This window comes from Chiloscyllium plagiosum, unplaced genomic scaffold (genome assembly GCF_037043375.1).
Source record: "Chiloscyllium plagiosum isolate Xiang-an unplaced genomic scaffold, Cpla_swu_hap1 HiC_scaffold_31, whole genome shotgun sequence".
Lineage (NCBI taxonomy): Eukaryota > Metazoa > Chordata > Chondrichthyes > Orectolobiformes > Hemiscylliidae > Chiloscyllium > Chiloscyllium plagiosum.
In genome coordinates this window covers 43,253,749-43,274,460 of record NW_028270169.1, presented here as the reverse complement: position 1 = coordinate 43,274,460, position 20,712 = coordinate 43,253,749, and positions in this window count along the sequence as shown.

Here is a 20,712-nt window from a genome sequence, read left to right as displayed (position 1 = left end):
GATCAGTGTGTGACTGAGACACGGGATCAGTGTGTGACTGAGACACGGGGTCAGAGTGTGACTGAGACACGGGGTCAGAGTGTGACTGAGACACGGGGTCAGAGTGTGGCTGTGACTCGGGATCAGAGTGAAACTGAGATACGGGGTCAGAGTGTGACTGAGACACGGGGTCAGAGTGTGACTGAGACACGGGGTCAGAGTGTGACTGAGACACGGGATCAGAGTGTGACTGAGACACGGGGTCAGAGTGTGACTGTGACTCGGGATCAGTGTGTGACTGAGACACGGGGTCAGAGTGTGACTGAGACACGGGATCAGAGTGTGACTGAGACACGGGATCAGAGTGTGACTGAGACACGGGATGAGAGTGTGACAGAGACACGGGATGAGAGTGTGACTGAGACACATGATCATGGTGTGACTGAGACACGGGATCAGTGTGTTACTGAGACATGGGATCAGTGTCTGACTGAGACACGGGATCAGTGTGTGACTGAGACACGGGATCAGTGTGTGACTGAGACACGGGATCAGTGTGTTACTGAGACACGGGATCAGTGTGTGACTGAGACACGGGATCAGTGTGTTACTGAGACACGGGATCAGTGTGTGACTGAGACACGGGATCAGTGTGTGACTGAGACACGGGATCAGTGTCTGACTGAGACACGGGATCAGTGTGTGACTGAGACACGGGATCAGAGAGTGAGTGAGACAAGGGATCAGAGTGTGACTGAGACACGGGATCAGAGTGTGACTGAGACACGGGGTCAGAGTGTGACTGAGACACGGGGTCAGAGTGTGACTGAGACACGGGGTCAGAATGTGACTGAGACACGGGATCAGTGTCTGACTGAGACACGGGATCAGTGTGTTACTGAGACACGGCATCAGAGAGTGACTGAGACACGGGGTCAGAGTGTGACTGAGACACGGGATCAGAGTGTGACTGAGACACGGGATCAGAGTGTGACTGAGACACGTGATCAGTGTGTGACTGAGACACGGGATCAGTGTCTGACTGAGACACGGGATCAGTGTGTTACTGAGACACGGGATCAGAGAGTGAGTGAGACACGGGATCAGAGTGTGACTGAGACACGGGATCAGAGTGTGACTGAGACACGGGGTCAGAGTGTGACTGAGACACGGGATCAGTGTGTGACTGAGACACGGGGTCAGTGTGTGACTGAGACACGGGATCAGTGTGTGACTGAGACACAGGGTCAGAGTGTGACTGAGAAACGGAATGAGAGTGTGACTGAGACACGGGGTCAGAGTGTGACTGAGACACGGGGTCAGTGTGTGACTGAGACACTGGGTCAGAGTGTGACTGAGACACGGGGTCAGAGTGTGACTGAGACATGGGATCAGTGCATGACTGAGGCACGGGATCAGTGTGTGACTGAGACACGGGATCAGTGTGTGACTGAGACACAGGATCAGTGTGTGACTGAGACACGGGATCAGTGTGTGACTGAGACACGGGATCAGTGTGTTACTGAGACACGGGATCAGTGTGTGACTGAGACACGGGATCAGTGTGTGACTGAGACACGGGATCAGTGTCTGACTGAGACACGGGATCAGTGTGTGACCGAGACACGGGATCAGAGAGTGAGTGAGACAAGGGATCAGAGTGTGACTGAGACACGGGATCAGTGTCTGACTGAGACACGGGATCAGTGTGTTACTGAGACACGGGATCAGAGTGTGAGTGAGACACGGGATCAGAGTGTCACTGAGACACGGGATCAGTGTGTGACTGAGACACAGGATCAAAGTGTGACTGAGACACGGGATCAGTGTGTGACTGAGTCACAGGGTCAGTGTGTGACGGAGACACGGGATCCGTGTGTGACTGAGACACGGGATCAGAGTGTGACTGAGACACGGGATCAGAGTGTGACTGAGACACGGGATCAGAGTGTGACTGAGACACGGGATCTGAGTGTGACTGAGACACGGGATCAGAGTGTGACTCAGACACGGGATCTGAGTGTGACTGAGACACGGAATCTGAGTGTGACTGAGACACAGGATCAGAGTGTGACTCTGACACGGGATCAGTGTGTGACTGAGACACAGGATCAGAGTGTGACTGAGACACGGGATCAGAGTGTGACTGAGACAAAGGTTCAGAGTGTGACTGAGACACAGGATCAGTTTGTGACTGAGACACGGGATCAGTGTGTGACTGAGACACGGGATCAGAGTGTGACTGAGACACGGGATCAGAGTGTGACTGAGACACAGGATCAGTGTGTGACTGATACGCGGGGTCAGAGTGTGACTGAGACACGAGATCAGAGTGTGACAGAGACACGGGATGAGAGTGTGACTGAGACACGGGATGAGAGTGTGACTGAGACACGGGGTCAGAATGTGACTGAGACACGGGATCAGTGTGTGACTGAGACACGGGGTCAGAGTGTGACTGAGACACGGGATCAGAGTGTGACTGAGACACGGGGTCAGAGTGTGACTGAGACACGGGATGAGAGTGTGACTGAGACACGGGATCAGAGTGTGACTGAGACACGGGATCAGAGTGTGACTGAGACACGGGATCAGTGTGTGACTGAGACACGGGGTCAGAATGTGACTGAGACACGGGGTCAGAGTGTGACTGAGACACGGGATCAGAGTGTGACTGAGACACGGTGTCAGAGTGTGACTGAGACACGGGATCAGAGTGTGACTGAGACACGGGGTCAGAGTGTGACTGAGACACGGGATCAGAGTGTGACTGAGACACGGGATCAGTGTGTGACTGAGACACGGGGTCTGAGTGTGACTGAGACACGGGATCAGAGTGTGACTGAGACACGGGATCAGAGTGTGACTGAGACACGGGGTCAGAATGTGACTGAGACACGGGGTCAGAGTGTGACTGAGACACGGGATCAGAGTGTGACTGAGACACGGGGTCAGAGTGTGACTGTGACTCGGGATCAGTGTGTGACTGAGACACGGGGTCAGAGTGTGACTGAGACACGGGATCAGAGTGTGACTGAGACACGGGATCAGTGTGTGACTGAGACACGGGGTCAGAGTGTGACTGAGACACGGGATCAGAGTGTGACTGAGACACGGGATCAGTGTGTGACTGAGACACGGGGTCAGAGTGTGACTGAGACACGGGGTCAGAGTGTGACTGAGACACGGGGTCAGAGTGTGGCTGTGACTCGGGATCAGAGTGAAACTGAGATACGGGGTCAGAGTGTGACTGAGACACGGGGTCAGAGTGTGACTGAGACACGGGGTCAGAGTGTGACTGAGACACGGGATCAGAGTGTGACTGAGACACGGGGTCAGAGTGTGACTGTGACTCGGGATCAGTGTGTGACTGAGACACGGGGTCAGAGTGTGACTGAGACACGGGATCAGAGTGTGACTGAGACACGGGATCAGAGTGTGACTGAGACACGGGATGAGAGTGTGACAGAGACACGGGATGAGAGTGTGACTGAGACACATGATCATGGTGTGACTGAGACACGGGATCAGTGTGTTACTGAGACATGGGATCAGTGTCTGACTGAGACACGGGATCAGTGTGTGACTGAGACACGGGATCAGTGTGTGACTGAGACACGGGATCAGTGTGTTACTGAGACACGGGATCAGTGTGTGACTGAGACACGGGATCAGTGTGTTACTGAGACACGGGATCAGTGTGTGACTGCGACACGGGATCAGTGTGTGACTGAGACACGGGATCAGTGTCTGACTGAGACACGGGATCAGTGTGTGACTGAGACACGGGATCAGAGAGTGAGTGAGACAAGGGATCAGAGTGTGACTGAGACACGGGATCAGAGTGTGACTGAGACACGGGGTCAGAGTGTGACTGAGACACGGGGTCAGAGTGTGACTGAGACACGGGGTCAGAATGTGACTGAGACACGGGATCAGTGTCTGACTGAGACACGGGATCAGTGTGTTACTGAGACACGGGATCAGAGAGTGACTGAGACACGGGGTCAGAGTGTGACTGAGACACGGGATCAGAGTGTGACTGAGACACGGGATCAGAGTGTGACTGAGACACGTGATCAGTGTGTGACTGAGACACGGGATCAGTGTCTGACTGAGACACGGGATCAGTGTGTTACTGAGACACGGGATCAGAGAGTGAGTGAGACACGGGATCAGAGTGTGACTGAGACACGGGATCAGAGTGTGACTGAGACACGGGGTCAGAGTGTGACTGAGACACGGGATCAGTGTGTGACTGAGACACGGGGTCAGTGTGTGACTGAGACACGGGATCAGTGTGTGACTGAGACACAGGGTCAGAGTGTGACTGAGAAACGGAATGAGAGTGTGACTGAGACACGGGGTCAGAGTGTGACTGAGACACGGGGTCAGTGTGTGACTGAGACACTGGGTCAGAGTGTGACTGAGACACGGGGTCAGAGTGTGACTGAGACATGGGATCAGTGCATGACTGAGGCACGGGATCAGTGTGTGACTGAGACACGGGATCAGTGTGTGACTGAGACACAGGATCAGTGTGTGACTGAGACACGGGATCAGTGTGTGACTGATACACGGGGTCAGAGAGTGACTGAGACACGGTATCAGTGTGTGACTGAGACACGGGATCAGTGTGTGACTGATACACGGGGTCAGAGTGTGACTGAGACACGGGGTCAGAATGTGACTGAGACACGGGATCAGTGTGTGACTGAGACACAGGGTCAGAGTGTGACTGAGAAACGGAATGAGAGTGTGACTGAGACAGGGGGTCAGTGTGTGACTGAGACACGGGGTCAGAGTGTGACTGAGACACGGGGTCAGAGTGTGACTGAGACATGGGATCAGTGCATGACTGAGGCACGGGATCAGTGTGTGACTGAGACACGGGATCAGAGTGTGACTGAGACACGGGATCAGTGTGTGACTGAGACACGGGGTCAGAGTGTGACTGAGACACGGGATCAGAGTGTGACTGAGACACGGGATCAGTGTGTGACTGAGACACGGGGTCAGAGTGTGACTGAGACACGGGGTCAGAGTGTGACTGAGACACGGGATCAGTGTGTGACTGAGACACGGGGTCAGAGTGTGACTGAGACACGGCATCAGTGTGTGACTGAGACACAGGGTCAGAGTGTGACTGAGAAAGGGGATGAGAGTGTGACTGAGACAGGGGGTCAGTGTTTGACTGAGACATGAGATCAGTCTGTGACTGACACACGGGATCAGTGTGTGACTGAGACTCGGGATCAGAGTGTGACTGAGACACAGGATCAGTGTGTGACTGAGACACGGGATCAGAGTGTGACTGAGACACGGGATCAGAGTGTGACTGAGACATGGGTTCAGAGTGTGACTGAGACACTGGATCAGAGTGTCACTGAGACACGGGATCAGAGTGTGACTGAGACACGGGGTCAGAGTGTGACAGAGACACGGGATCAGCGTGTGACTGAGACACAGGATCAGAGTGTAACTGAGACACGGGGTCAGAGTGTGACTGAGACACGGGTTCAGTGTGTGACTGAGACAGGTGGTCAGAGTGTGACTGAGACACGGGATCAGCGTGTGACTGAGACACGGGATCAGAGTGTAACTGAGACACGGGGTCAGAGTGTGACTGAGACACGGGATCAGTGTGTGACTGAGACACAGGATCAGTGTGTGACTGACACACGGGATCAGTGTGTTACTGAGACACGGGATCAGAGTGTGACTCAGACAAGGGATCAGAGTGTGACTGAGACTCGGGATCAGTGTGTTACTGAGACACGGAATCAGAGCGCGACTGAGACACAGGAACAGTGTGTGACTGAGACACAGGGTCAGAGTGTGACTGAGACACGGGGTCAGAGTGTGACTGAGACATGGGATCAGTGCGTGACTGCGGCACAGGATCAGTGTGTGACTGAGACACGGGATCAGTGTGTGACTGAGACACGGGATCAGAGTGTGACTGAGACACGGGATCAGTGTGTGACTCAGACACGGGATCAGTGTGTGACTGAGACACGGGATCAGTGTGTGACTGAGACACGGGGTCAGAGTGTGACTGAGACACGGGGTCAGAGTGTGACTGAGACACGGGATGAGAGTGTGACTGAGACACGGGATCAGAGTGTGACTGAGACACGGGATCAGAGTGTGACTGAGACACGGGATCAGTGTGTGACTGAGACACGGGGTCAGAATGTGACTGAGACACGGGGTCAGAGTGTGACTGAGACACGGGATCAGAGTGTGACTGAGACACGGTGTCAGAGTGTGACTGAGACACGGGATCAGAGTGTGACTGAGACACGGGGTCAGAGTGTGACTGAGACACGGGATCAGAGTGTGACTGAGACACGGGATCAGTGTGTGACTGAGACACGGGGTCTGAGTGTGACTGAGACACAGGATCAGAGTGTGACTGAGACACGGGATCAGAGTGTGACTGAGACACGGGGTCAGAATGTGACTGAGACACGGGGTCAGAGTGTGACTGAGACACGGGATCAGAGTGTGACTGAGACACGGGGTCAGAGTGTGACTGTGACTCGGGATCAGTGTGTGACTGAGACACGGGGTCAGAGTGTGACTGAGACACGGGATCAGAGTGTGACTGAGACACGGGATCAGTGTGTGACTGAGACACGGGGTCAGAGTGTGACTGAGACACGGGGTCAGAGTGTGGCTGAGACACGGGATCAGTGTGTGACTGAGACACGGGATCAGTGTGTGACTGAGACACGGGGTCAGAGTGTGACTGAGACACGGGGTCAGAGTGTGACTGAGACACGGGGTCAGAGTGTGGCTGTGACTCGGGATCAGAGTGAAACTGAGATACGGGGTCAGAGTGTGACTGAGACACGGGGTCAGAGTGTGACTGAGACACGGGGTCAGAGTGTGACTGAGACACGGGATCAGAGTGTGACTGAGACACGGGGTCAGAGTGTGACTGTGACTCGGGATCAGTGTGTGACTGAGACACGGGGTCAGAGTGTGACTGAGACACGGGATCAGAGTGTGACTGAGACACGGGATCAGAGTGTGACTGAGACACGGGATGAGAGTGTGACAGAGACACGGGATGAGAGTGTGACTGAGACACATGATCATGGTGTGACTGAGACACGGGATCAGTGTGTTACTGAGACATGGGATCAGTGTCTGACTGAGACACGGGATCAGTGTGTGACTGAGACACGGGATCAGTGTGTGACTGAGACACGGGATCAGTGTGTTACTGAGACACGGGATCAGTGTGTGACTGAGACACGGGATCAGTGTGTTACTGAGACACGGGATCAGTGTGTGACTGAGACACGGGATCAGTGTGTGACTGAGACACGGGATCAGTGTCTGACTGAGACACGGGATCAGTGTGTGACTGAGACACGGGATCAGAGAGTGAGTGAGACAAGGGATCAGAGTGTGACTGAGACACGGGATCAGAGTGTGACTGAGACACGGGGTCAGAGTGTGACTGAGACACGGGGTCAGAGTGTGACTGAGACACGGGGTCAGAATGTGACTGAGACACGGGATCAGTGTCTGACTGAGACACGGGATCAGTGTGTTACTGAGACACGGCATCAGAGAGTGACTGAGACACGGGGTCAGAGTGTGACTGAGACACGGGATCAGAGTGTGACTGAGACACGGGATCAGAGTGTGACTGAGACACGTGATCAGTGTGTGACTGAGACACGGGATCAGTGTCTGACTGAGACACGGGATCAGTGTGTTACTGAGACACGGGATCAGAGAGTGAGTGAGACACGGGATCAGAGTGTGACTGAGACACGGGATCAGAGTGTGACTGAGACACGGGGTCAGAGTGTGACTGAGACACGGGATCAGTGTGTGACTGAGACACGGGGTCAGTGTGTGACTGAGACACGGGATCAGTGTGTGACTGAGACACAGGGTCAGAGTGTGACTGAGAAACGGAATGAGAGTGTGACTGAGACACGGGGTCAGAGTGTGACTGAGACACGGGGTCAGTGTGTGACTGAGACACTGGGTCAGAGTGTGACTGAGACACGGGGTCAGAGTGTGACTGAGACATGGGATCAGTGCATGACTGAGGCACGGGATCAGTGTGTGACTGAGACACGGGATCAGTGTGTGACTGAGACACAGGATCAGTGTGTGACTGAGACACGGGATCAGTGTGTGACTGAGACACGGGATCAGTGTGTTACTGAGACACGGGATCAGTGTGTGACTGAGACACGGGATCAGTGTGTGACTGAGACACGGGATCAGTGTCTGACTGAGACACGGGATCAGTGTGTGACTGAGACACGGGATCAGAGAGTGAGTGAGACAAGGGATCAGAGTGTGACTGAGACACGGGATCAGTGTCTGACTGAGACACGGGATCAGTGTGTTACTGAGACACGGGATCAGAGTGTGAGTGAGACACGGGATCAGAGTGTCACTGAGACACGGGATCAGTGTGTGACTGAGACACAGGATCAAAGTGTGACTGAGACACGGGATCAGTGTGTGACTGAGTCACAGGGTCAGTGTGTGACGGAGACACGGGATCCGTGTGTGACTGAGACACGGGATCAGAGTGTGACTGAGACACGGGATCAGAGTGTGACTGAGACACGGGATCAGAGTGTGACTGAGACACGGGATCTGAGTGTGACTGAGACACGGGATCAGAGTGTGACTCAGACACGGGATCTGAGTGTGACTGAGACACGGAATCTGAGTGTGACTGAGACACAGGATCAGAGTGTGACTCTGACACGGGATCAGTGTGTGACTGAGACACAGGATCAGAGTGTGACTGAGACACGGGATCAGAGTGTGACTGAGACAAAGGTTCAGAGTGTGACTGAGACACAGGATCAGTTTGTGACTGAGACACGGGATCAGTGTGTGACTGAGACACGGGATCAGAGTGTGACTGAGACACGGGATCAGAGTGTGACTGAGACACAGGATCAGTGTGTGACTGATACGCGGGGTCAGAGTGTGACTGAGACACGAGATCAGAGTGTGACAGAGACACGGGATGAGAGTGTGACTGAGACACGGGATGAGAGTGTGACTGAGACACGGGGTCAGAATGTGACTGAGACACGGGATCAGTGTGTGACTGAGACACGGGGTCAGAGTGTGACTGAGACACGGGATCAGAGTGTGACTGAGACACGGGGTCAGAGTGTGACTGAGACACGGGATGAGAGTGTGACTGAGACACGGGATCAGAGTGTGACTGAGACACGGGATCAGAGTGTGACTGAGACACGGGATCAGTGTGTGACTGAGACACGGGGTCAGAATGTGACTGAGACACGGGGTCAGAGTGTGACTGAGACACGGGATCAGAGTGTGACTGAGACACGGTGTCAGAGTGTGACTGAGACACGGGATCAGAGTGTGACTGAGACACGGGGTCAGAGTGTGACTGAGACACGGGATCAGAGTGTGACTGAGACACGGGATCAGTGTGTGACTGAGACACGGGGTCTGAGTGTGACTGAGACACGGGATCAGAGTGTGACTGAGACACGGGATCAGAGTGTGACTGAGACACGGGGTCAGAATGTGACTGAGACACGGGGTCAGAGTGTGACTGAGACACGGGATCAGAGTGTGACTGAGACACGGGGTCAGAGTGTGACTGTGACTCGGGATCAGTGTGTGACTGAGACACGGGGTCAGAGTGTGACTGAGACACGGGATCAGAGTGTGACTGAGACACGGGATCAGTGTGTGACTGAGACACGGGGTCAGAGTGTGACTGAGACACGGGATCAGAGTGTGACTGAGACACGGGATCAGTGTGTGACTGAGACACGGGGTCAGAGTGTGACTGAGACACGGGGTCAGAGTGTGACTGAGACACGGGGTCAGAGTGTGGCTGTGACTCGGGATCAGAGTGAAACTGAGATACGGGGTCAGAGTGTGACTGAGACACGGGGTCAGAGTGTGACTGAGACACGGGGTCAGAGTGTGACTGAGACACGGGATCAGAGTGTGACTGAGACACGGGGTCAGAGTGTGACTGTGACTCGGGATCAGTGTGTGACTGAGACACGGGGTCAGAGTGTGACTGAGACACGGGATCAGAGTGTGACTGAGACACGGGATCAGAGTGTGACTGAGACACGGGATGAGAGTGTGACAGAGACACGGGATGAGAGTGTGACTGAGACACATGATCATGGTGTGACTGAGACACGGGATCAGTGTGTTACTGAGACATGGGATCAGTGTCTGACTGAGACACGGGATCAGTGTGTGACTGAGACACGGGATCAGTGTGTGACTGAGACACGGGATCAGTGTGTTACTGAGACACGGGATCAGTGTGTGACTGAGACACGGGATCAGTGTGTTACTGAGACACGGGATCAGTGTGTGACTGCGACACGGGATCAGTGTGTGACTGAGACACGGGATCAGTGTCTGACTGAGACACGGGATCAGTGTGTGACTGAGACACGGGATCAGAGAGTGAGTGAGACAAGGGATCAGAGTGTGACTGAGACACGGGATCAGAGTGTGACTGAGACACGGGGTCAGAGTGTGACTGAGACACGGGGTCAGAGTGTGACTGAGACACGGGGTCAGAATGTGACTGAGACACGGGATCAGTGTCTGACTGAGACACGGGATCAGTGTGTTACTGAGACACGGGATCAGAGAGTGACTGAGACACGGGGTCAGAGTGTGACTGAGACACGGGATCAGAGTGTGACTGAGACACGGGATCAGAGTGTGACTGAGACACGTGATCAGTGTGTGACTGAGACACGGGATCAGTGTCTGACTGAGACACGGGATCAGTGTGTTACTGAGACACGGGATCAGAGAGTGAGTGAGACACGGGATCAGAGTGTGACTGAGACACGGGATCAGAGTGTGACTGAGACACGGGGTCAGAGTGTGACTGAGACACGGGATCAGTGTGTGACTGAGACACGGGGTCAGTGTGTGACTGAGACACGGGATCAGTGTGTGACTGAGACACAGGGTCAGAGTGTGACTGAGAAACGGAATGAGAGTGTGACTGAGACACGGGGTCAGAGTGTGACTGAGACACGGGGTCAGTGTGTGACTGAGACACTGGGTCAGAGTGTGACTGAGACACGGGGTCAGAGTGTGACTGAGACATGGGATCAGTGCATGACTGAGGCACGGGATCAGTGTGTGACTGAGACACGGGATCAGTGTGTGACTGAGACACAGGATCAGTGTGTGACTGAGACACGGGATCAGTGTGTGACTGATACACGGGATCAGTGTGTGACTGATACACGGGGTCAGAGTGTGACTGAGACACGGGGTCAGAATGTGACTGAGACACGGGATCAGTGTGTGACTGAGACACGGGATCAGTGTGTGACTGAGACACGGGATCAGTGTGTGACTGATACACGGGGTCAGAGTGTGACTGAGACACGGGGTCAGAATGTGACTGAGACACGGGATCAGTGTGTGACTGAGACACAGGGTCAGAGTGTGACTGAGAAACGGAATGAGAGTGTGACTGAGACAGGGGGTCAGTGTGTGACTGAGACACGGGGTCAGAGTGTGACTGAGACACGGGGTCAGAGTGTGACTGAGACATGGGATCAGTGCATGACTGAGGCACGGGATCAGTGTGTGACTGAGACACGGGATCAGAGTGTGACTGAGACACGGGATCAGTGTGTGACTGAGACACGGGGTCAGAGTGTGACTGAGACACGGGATCAGAGTGTGACTGAGACACGGGATCAGTGTGTGACTGAGACACGGGGTCAGAGTGTGACTGAGACACGGGGTCAGAGTGTGACTGAGACACGGGATCAGTGTGTGACTGAGACACGGGGTCAGAGTGTGACTGAGACACGGCATCAGTGTGTGACTGAGACACAGGGTCAGAGTGTGACTGAGAAAGGGGATGAGAGTGTGACTGAGACAGGGGGTCAGTGTTTGACTGAGACATGAGATCAGTCTGTGACTGACACACGGGATCAGTGTGTGACTGAGACTCGGGATCAGAGTGTGACTGAGACACAGGATCAGTGTGTGACTGAGACACGGGATCAGAGTGTGACTGAGACACGGGATCAGAGTGTGACTGAGACATGGGTTCAGAGTGTGACTGAGACACTGGATCAGAGTGTCACTGAGACACGGGATCAGAGTGTGACTGAGACACTGGGTCAGAGTGTGACAGAGACACGGGATCAGCGTGTGACTGAGACACAGGATCAGAGTGTAACTGAGACACGGGGTCAGAGTGTGACTGAGACACGGGTTCAGTGTGTGACTGAGACAGGTGGTCAGAGTGTGACTGAGACACGGGATCAGCGTGTGACTGAGACACGGGATCAGAGTGTAACTGAGACACGGGGTCAGAGTGTGACTGAGACACGGGATCAGTGTGTGACTGAGACACAGGATCAGTGTGTGACTGACACACGGGATCAGTGTGTTACTGAGACACGGGATCAGAGTGTGACTCAGACAAGGGATCAGAGTGTGACTGAGACTCGGGATCAGTGTGTTACTGAGACACGGAATCAGAGCGCGACTGAGACACAGGAACAGTGTGTGACTGAGACACAGGGTCAGAGTGTGACTGAGACACGGGGTCAGAGTGTGACTGAGACATGGGATCAGTGCGTGACTGCGGCACAGGATCAGTGTGTGACTGAGACACGGGATCAGTGTGTGACTGAGACACGGGATCAGAGTGTGACTGAGACACGGGATCAGTGTGTGACTCAGACACGGGATCAGTGTGTGACTGAGACACGGGATCAGTGTGTGACTGAGACACGGGGTCAGAGTGTGACTGAGACACGGGATCAGAGTTTGACTGAGACACGGGATCAGTGTGTGACTGAGAAACGGTGTCAGAGTGCGACTGAGACACGGGGTCAGAATGTGACTGAGACACGGGATCAGAGTGTGACAGAGACACTAGATCAGAGTGTGACTGAGACACGGGATCCAAGTGTGACTGAGACACGTGATCAGTGTGTGACTGAGACAAGGGATCAGTGTGTTACTGAGACACGGGATCAGTGTGTGACTGAGACACGGGATTAGAGTGTGAGTGAGAGACGGGATCAGAGTGTGACTGAGACACGGGTTCAGTGTGTGACTGAGACACGTGGTCAGAGTGTGACTGAGACACGTGATCAGTGTGTGACTGAGACACGGGATCAGTGTCTGACTGAGACACGGGATCAGTGTGTTACTCAGACACGGGATCAGAGTGTGAGTGAGACACGGGATCAGAGTGTGACTGAGACACGGGATCAGAGTGTGACTGAGACACGGAATCTGAGTGTGACGGAGACACGGGATCTGAGTGTGACTGAGACACGGGATCAGAGTGTGACTCAGACACGGGATCTGAGTGTGACTGAGACACGGAATCTGAGTGTGACTGAGACACAGGATCAGAGTGTGACTCTGACACGGGATCAGTGTGTGACTGAGACACAGGATCAGAGTGTGACTGAGACACGGGATCAGAGTGTGACTGAGACAAGGGTTCAGAGTGTGACTGAGACACAGGATCAGAGTGTGACTGAGACACGGGATCAGTGTGTGACTGAGACACGGGATCAGAGTGTGACTGAGACACGGGATCAGAGTGTGACTGAGACACGGGATCAGAGTGTGACTGAGACATGGGTTCAGAGTGTGACTGAGACACTGGATCAGAGTGTCACTGAGACACGGGATCAGAGTGTGACTGAGACACGGGGTCAGAGTGTGACAGAGACACGGGATCAGCGTGTGACTGAGACAGGTGGTCAGAGTGTGACTGAGACACGGGATCAGCGTGTGACTGAGACACGGGATCAGAGTGTAACTGAGACACGGGGTCAGAGTGTGACTGAGACACGGGATCAGTGTGTGACTGAGACACAGGATCAGTGTGTGACTGACACACGGGATCAGTGTGTTACTGAGACACGGGATCAGAGTGTGACTCAGACAAGGGATCAGAGTGTGACTGAGACTCGGGATCAGTGTGTTACTGAGACACGGAATCAGAGCGCGACTGAGACACAGGAACAGTGTGTGACTGAGACACAGGGTCAGAGTGTGACTGAGACACGGGGTCAGAATGTGACTGAGACACGGGATCAAAGTGTGACGGAGACACGGGATCAGAGTGTGACTGAGAAACGTGATCAGTGTGTGACTGAGACACGAGATCAAAGTGTGACGGAGACACGTGATCAGTGTGTGACTGAGACACGGGATCAGTGTGTGACTGAGACACGGGATCAGTTTGTTACTGAGACACGGAATCAGAGTGTGAGTGAGACACGGGATCAGAGTGTCACTGAGACACGGGATCAGTGTGTGACTGAGACACAGGATCAAAGTGTGACGGAGACACGGGATTAGTGTGTGACTGAGACACGGGATCAGAGTGTGACGGAGACACGGGATCAGTGTGTGACTGAGACACGGGATCAGAGTGTGACGGAGACACGGGATCAGTGTGTGACTGAGACACGGGATCAGAGTGTGACTGAGACACGGGATCTGAGCGTGACTGAGACAAAGGATCAGAGTGTGACTCAGACACGGGATCAGTGTGTGACTGAGACACAGGATCAGAGTGTGACACAGACACGGGATCAGAGTGTGACTGAGACACGGGATCAGAGTGTGACTGAGACACAGGATCAGAGTGTGACTCAGACACGGGATCAGTGTGTGACTGAGACACGGGATCAGTGTGTGACTGAGACACGGGATCAGAGTGTGACTGAGACACGGGATCAGTGTGTGACTCAGACACGGGATCAGTGTGTGACTGAGACACGGGATCAGTGTGTGACTGAGACACGGGATCAGTGTGAGACTGAGACACGCGATCAGAGTGTGACTGAGACACGGGATCAGAGTGTGACTGAGACACGGGGTCAGAGTGTGACTGAGACACGGGGTCAGAGTGTGACTGAGACACGGGATCAGAGTTTGACTGAGACACGGGATCAGTGTGTGACTGAGAAACGGTGTCAGAGTGTGACTGAGACACGGGGTCAGAGTGTGACTGAGACACGGGATCAGAGTTTGACTGAGACACGGGATCAGTGTGTGACTGAGAAACGGTGTCAGAGTGTGACTGAGACACGGGATCCAAGTGTGACTGAGACACGGGCTCTGTGTGTGACTGAGACACAGGATCAAAGTGTGACTGAGACACGGGATCAGTGGGTGACTGAGACACAGGATCAGTGTGTGACGGAGACACGGGATCAGTTTGTGACTGAGACACGGGATCAGAGTGTGACGGAGACACGGGATCAGTGTGTGACTGAGACACGGGGTCAGAGTGTGACAGAGACACGGGATCAGCGTGTGACTGAGACACAGGATCAGAGTGTAACTGAGACACGGGGTCAGAGTGTGACTGAGACAGGTGGTCAGAGTGTGACTGAGACACGGGATCAGCGTGTGACTGAGACACGGGATCAGAGTGTGACTGAGACACGGGATCAGTGTGTGACTGAGACACAGGATCAGTGTGTGACTGACACACGGGATCAGTGTGTTACTGAGACACGGGATCAGAGTGTGACTCAGACAAGGGATCAGAGTGTGACTGAGACTCGGGATCAGTGTGTTACTGAGACACGGAATCAGAGCGCGACTGAGACACAGGAACAGTGTGTGACTGAGACACAGGGTCAGAGTGTGACTGAGACACGGGGTCAGAGTGTCACTGAGACATGGGATCAGTGCGTGACTGCGGCACGGGATCAGTGTGTGACTGAGACACGGGATCAAAGTGTGACGGAGACACGGGATCAGAGTGTGACTGAGACACGGGATCAGTTTGTTACTGAGACACGGAATCAGAGTGTGAGTGAGACACGGGATCAGAGTGTCACTGAGACACGGGATCAGTGTGTGACTGAGACACAGGATCAAAGTGTGACGGAGACACGGGATTAGTGTGTGACTGATACACGGGATCAGAGTGTGACGGAGACACGGGATCAGTGTGTGACTGAGACACGGGATCAGAGTGTGACGGAGACACGGGATCAGTGTGTGACTGAGACACGGGATCAGAGTGTGACTGAGACACGGGATCAGTGTGTGACTGAGACACGGAATCTGAGCGTGACTGAGACAAAGGATCAGAGTGTGACTCAGACACGGGATCAGTGTGTGACTGAGACACAGGATCAGAGTGTGACACAGACACGGGATCAGAGTGTGACTGAGACACGGGATCAGAGTGTGACTGAGACACAGGATCAGAGTGTGACTCAGACACGGGAACAGTGTGTGACTGAGACACGGGATCAGTGTGTGACTGAGACACGGGATCAGAGTGTGACTGAGACACGGGATCAGTGTGTGACTCAGACACGGGATCAGTGTGTGACTGAGACACGGGATCAGTGTGTGACTGAGACACGGGATCAGTGTGTGACTGAGACACGGGATCAGTGTGTGACTGAGACACGGGATCAGAGTGTGACTGAGACACGGGGTCAGAGTGTGACTGAGACACGGGGTCAGAGTGTGACTGAGACACGGGATCAGAGTTTGACTGAGACACGGGATCAGTGTGTGACTGAGAAACGGTGTCAGAGTGTGACTGAGACACGGGGTCAGAGTGTGACTGAGACACGGAATCAGTGTGTGACTGAGACACAGGGTCAGAGTGTGACAGATAAAGGGGATGAGAGTGTGACTGAGACAGGGGGTCAGTGTGTGACTGAGACACGGAATCAGTGTGTGACTGATACACGGGGTCAGAGTGCGACTGAGACACGGGGTCAGAATGTGACTGAGACACGGGGTCAGAGTGTGACAGAGACACTAGATCAGAGTGTGACTGAGACACGGGATCCAAGTGTGACTGAGACACGTGATCAGTGTGTGACTGAGACACGGTGTCAGAGTGCGACTGAGACACGGGGTCAGAATGTGACTGAGACACGGGGTCAGAGTGTGACAGAGACACTAGATCAGTGTGTGACTGAGACAAGGGATCAGTGTGTTACTGAGACACGGGATCAGTGTGTGACTGAGACACGGGATTAGAGTGTGAGTGAGAGACGGGATCAGAGTGTGACTGAGACACGGGCTCTGTGTGTGACTGAGACACAGGATCAAAGTGTGACTGAGACACGGGATCAGTGGGTGACTGAGACACAGGATCAGTGTGTGACGGAGACACGGGATCAGTTTGTGACTGAGACACGGGATCAGAGTGTGACGGAGACACGGGATCAGTGTGTGAGTGAGACACGGGATCAGTGTGTGACAGACACACGGGATCAAAGTGTGAATGAGTCACGGAATCTGAGTGTGACTGAGACACGGGCTCAGAGTGTGACTGAGACACGGGCTCTGTGTGTGACTGAGACACAGGATCAAAGTGTGACTGAGACACGGGATCTGAGTTTGACTGAGACACAGGATCAGAGTGTGACTCAGACACGGGATCAGTGTGTGACTGAGACACAGGATCAGAGTGTGACTCAGAAACGGGATCAGTGTGTGACTGAGACACGGGATCAGAGTGTGACTGAGACACGGGATCATAGTATGACTGAGACACGGGATCAGATTGTGACTGAGACACGGGGTCAGAGTGTGACTGAGACACGGGGTCAGAGTGTAACTGAGACACGGGATCAGTGTGTGACTGAGACACAGGATCAGAGTGTGACTGAGACACGGGATCAGAGTGTGACGGAGACACTGGATCAGAGTGTGACTGAGACACGGGATCAGAGTGTGACTGAGATACGGGATCAGAGTGTGACTGAGACACGGGATCAGCGTGTGACTGAGACACGGGATCAGAGTGTAACTGAGACACGGGATCAGAGTGTGACTGAGACACAGGTTCAGTGTGTGACTGAGACACGTGGTCAGAGTGTGACTGAGACACGTGATCAGTGTGTGACTGAGACACGGGATCAGTGTCTGACTGAGACACGGGATCAGTGTGTTACTCAGACACGGGATCAGAGTGTGAGTGAGACACGGGATCAGAGTGTCACTGAGACACGGGATCAGTGTGTGACTGAGACACAGGATCAAAATGTGTCTGAGACACGGGATCAGTGTGTGACTGAGACACAGGATCAGTGTGTGACGGAGACACGGGATCAGTGTGTGACTGAGACACGGGATCAGAGTGTGACTGAGACACGGGATCAGAGTGTGACTGAGACACGGGATCAGAGTGTGACTGAGACACGGAATCTGAGTGTGACGGAGACACGGGATCTAAGTGTGACTGAGACACGGGATCAGAGTGTGACTCAGACACGGGATCTGAGTGTGACTGAGACACGGAATCTGAGTGTGACTGAGACACAGGATCAGAGTGTGACTCTGACACGGGATCAGTGTGTGACTGAGACACAGGATCAGAGTGTGACTGAGACACGGGATCAGAGTGTGACTGAGACAAGGGTTCAGAGTGTGACTGAGACACAGGATCAGAGTGTGACTGAGACACGGGATCAGTGTGTGACTGAGACACGGGATCAGTGTGTGACTGTGACACGGGATCAGAGTGTGACTGAGACACAGGATCAGAGTGTGACTCAGACACGGGATCAGTGTGTGACTGAGACACGGGATCAGTGTGTGACTGAGACACGGGATCAGAGTGTGACTCAGACACGGGATCAGTGTGTGACTGAGACACGGGATCAGTGTGTGACTGAGACACGGGATCAGAGTGTGACTGAGACACAGGATCAGAGTGTGACTCAGAAACGGGATCAGTGTGTGACTGAGACACGGGATCAGAGTGTGACTGAGACACGGGATCATAGTATTACTGAGACACGGGATCAGATTGTGACTGAGACACGGGGTCAGAGTGTGACTGAGACACGGGGTCAGAGTGTAACTGAGACACGGGATCAGTGTGTGACTGAGACACAGGATCAGAGTGTGACTGAGACACGGGATCAGAGTGTGACGGAGACACGGGATCAGAGTGTGACTGAGACACGGGATCAGAGTGTGACTGAGACACGGGATCAGAGTGTGACTGAGACACGGGATCAGCGTGTGACTGAGACACGGGATCAGAGTGTAACTGAGACACGGTGTCAGAGTGTGACTGAGACACGGGTTCAGTGTGTGACTGAGACACGTGGTCAGAGTGTGACTGAGACACGTGATCAGTGTGTGACTGAGACACGGGATCAGTGTCTGACTGAGACACGGGATCAGTGTGTTACTCAGACACGGGATCAGAGTGTGAGTGAGACATGGGATCAGAGTGTCACTGAGACACGGGATCAGTGTGTGACTGAGACACAGGATCAGTGTGTGACGGAGACAAGGGATCAGTGTGTGACTGAGACACGGGATCAGAGTGTGACTGAGACACGGGATCAGAGTGTGACTGAGACACGGGATCAGAGTGTGACTGAGACACGGAATCTGAGTGTGACGGAGACACGGGATCTGAGTGTGACTGAGACACGGGATCAGAGTGTGACTCAGACACGGGATCTGAGTGTGACTGAGACACGGAATCTGAGTGTGACTGAGACACAGGATCAGAGTGTGACTCTGACACGGGATCAGTGTGTGACTGAGACACAGGATCAGAGTGTGACTGAGACACGGGATCAGAGTGTGACTGAGACAAGGGTTCAGAGTGTGACTGAGACACAGGATCAGAGTGTGACTGAGACACGGGATCAGTGTGTGACTGAGACACGGGATCAGTGTCTGACTGAGACACGGGATCAGAGTGTGACTGAGACACGGGATCAGAGTGTGACTGAGAAACGGGGTCAGAGTGTGACTGAGACACGGGGCCAGAGTGTGTCTGAGACACGGGGTCAGAGTGTGACTGATACACGGGATCAGTGTGTGACTGAGACACGGGATCAGAGTGTAACTGAGACACGGGATCAGAGTGTGACTGAGACACGGGGTCAGAGTGTGACTGTGACTCGGGATCAGAGTGAAACTGAGATACGGGGTCAGAGTGTGACTGAGACACGGGATCAGAGTGTGACTGAGACACGGGGTCAGAGTGTGACTGAGACACGGGGTCAGAGTGTGACTGAGACACGGGATCATTGTGTGACTGAGACACGCGATCAGAGTGTAACTGAGACACGGGGTCAGAGTGTGACTGAGACACGGGATCAGAGTGTGACTGAGACACGGAATCAGAGTTTGACTGAGACATGGGATCAGTGTGTGACTGAGAAACGGTGTCAGAGTGTAACTGAGACACGGGGTCAGTGTGTGACTGAGACACGGAATCAGTTTTTGACTGAGACACAGGGTCAGAGTGTGACTGAGAAAGGGGATGAGAGTGTGACTGAGACAGGGGGTCAGTGTGTGACTGAGACACGGGATCAGTGTGTGACTGATACACGGGGTCAGAGTGTGACTGAGACACGGGGTCAGAATGTGACTGAGACACGGGATCAGAGTGTGACAGAGACACGGGATGAGAGTGTGAGTGAGACACGGGATCAGAGTGTGACTGAGACACGGGCTCTGTGTGTGACTGAGACACAGGATCAAAGTGTGACTGAGACACGGGATCAGTGTGTGACTGAGACACAGGATCAGTGTGTGACGGAGACACTAGATCAGTTTGTGACTGAGACACGGGATCAGAGTGTGACGGAGACACGGGATCAGTGTGTGACTGAGACACGGGATCAGTGTGTGACTGAGACACGGGATCAGAGTGTGAATGAGACACGGATTCTGAGTGTGACTGAGACACGG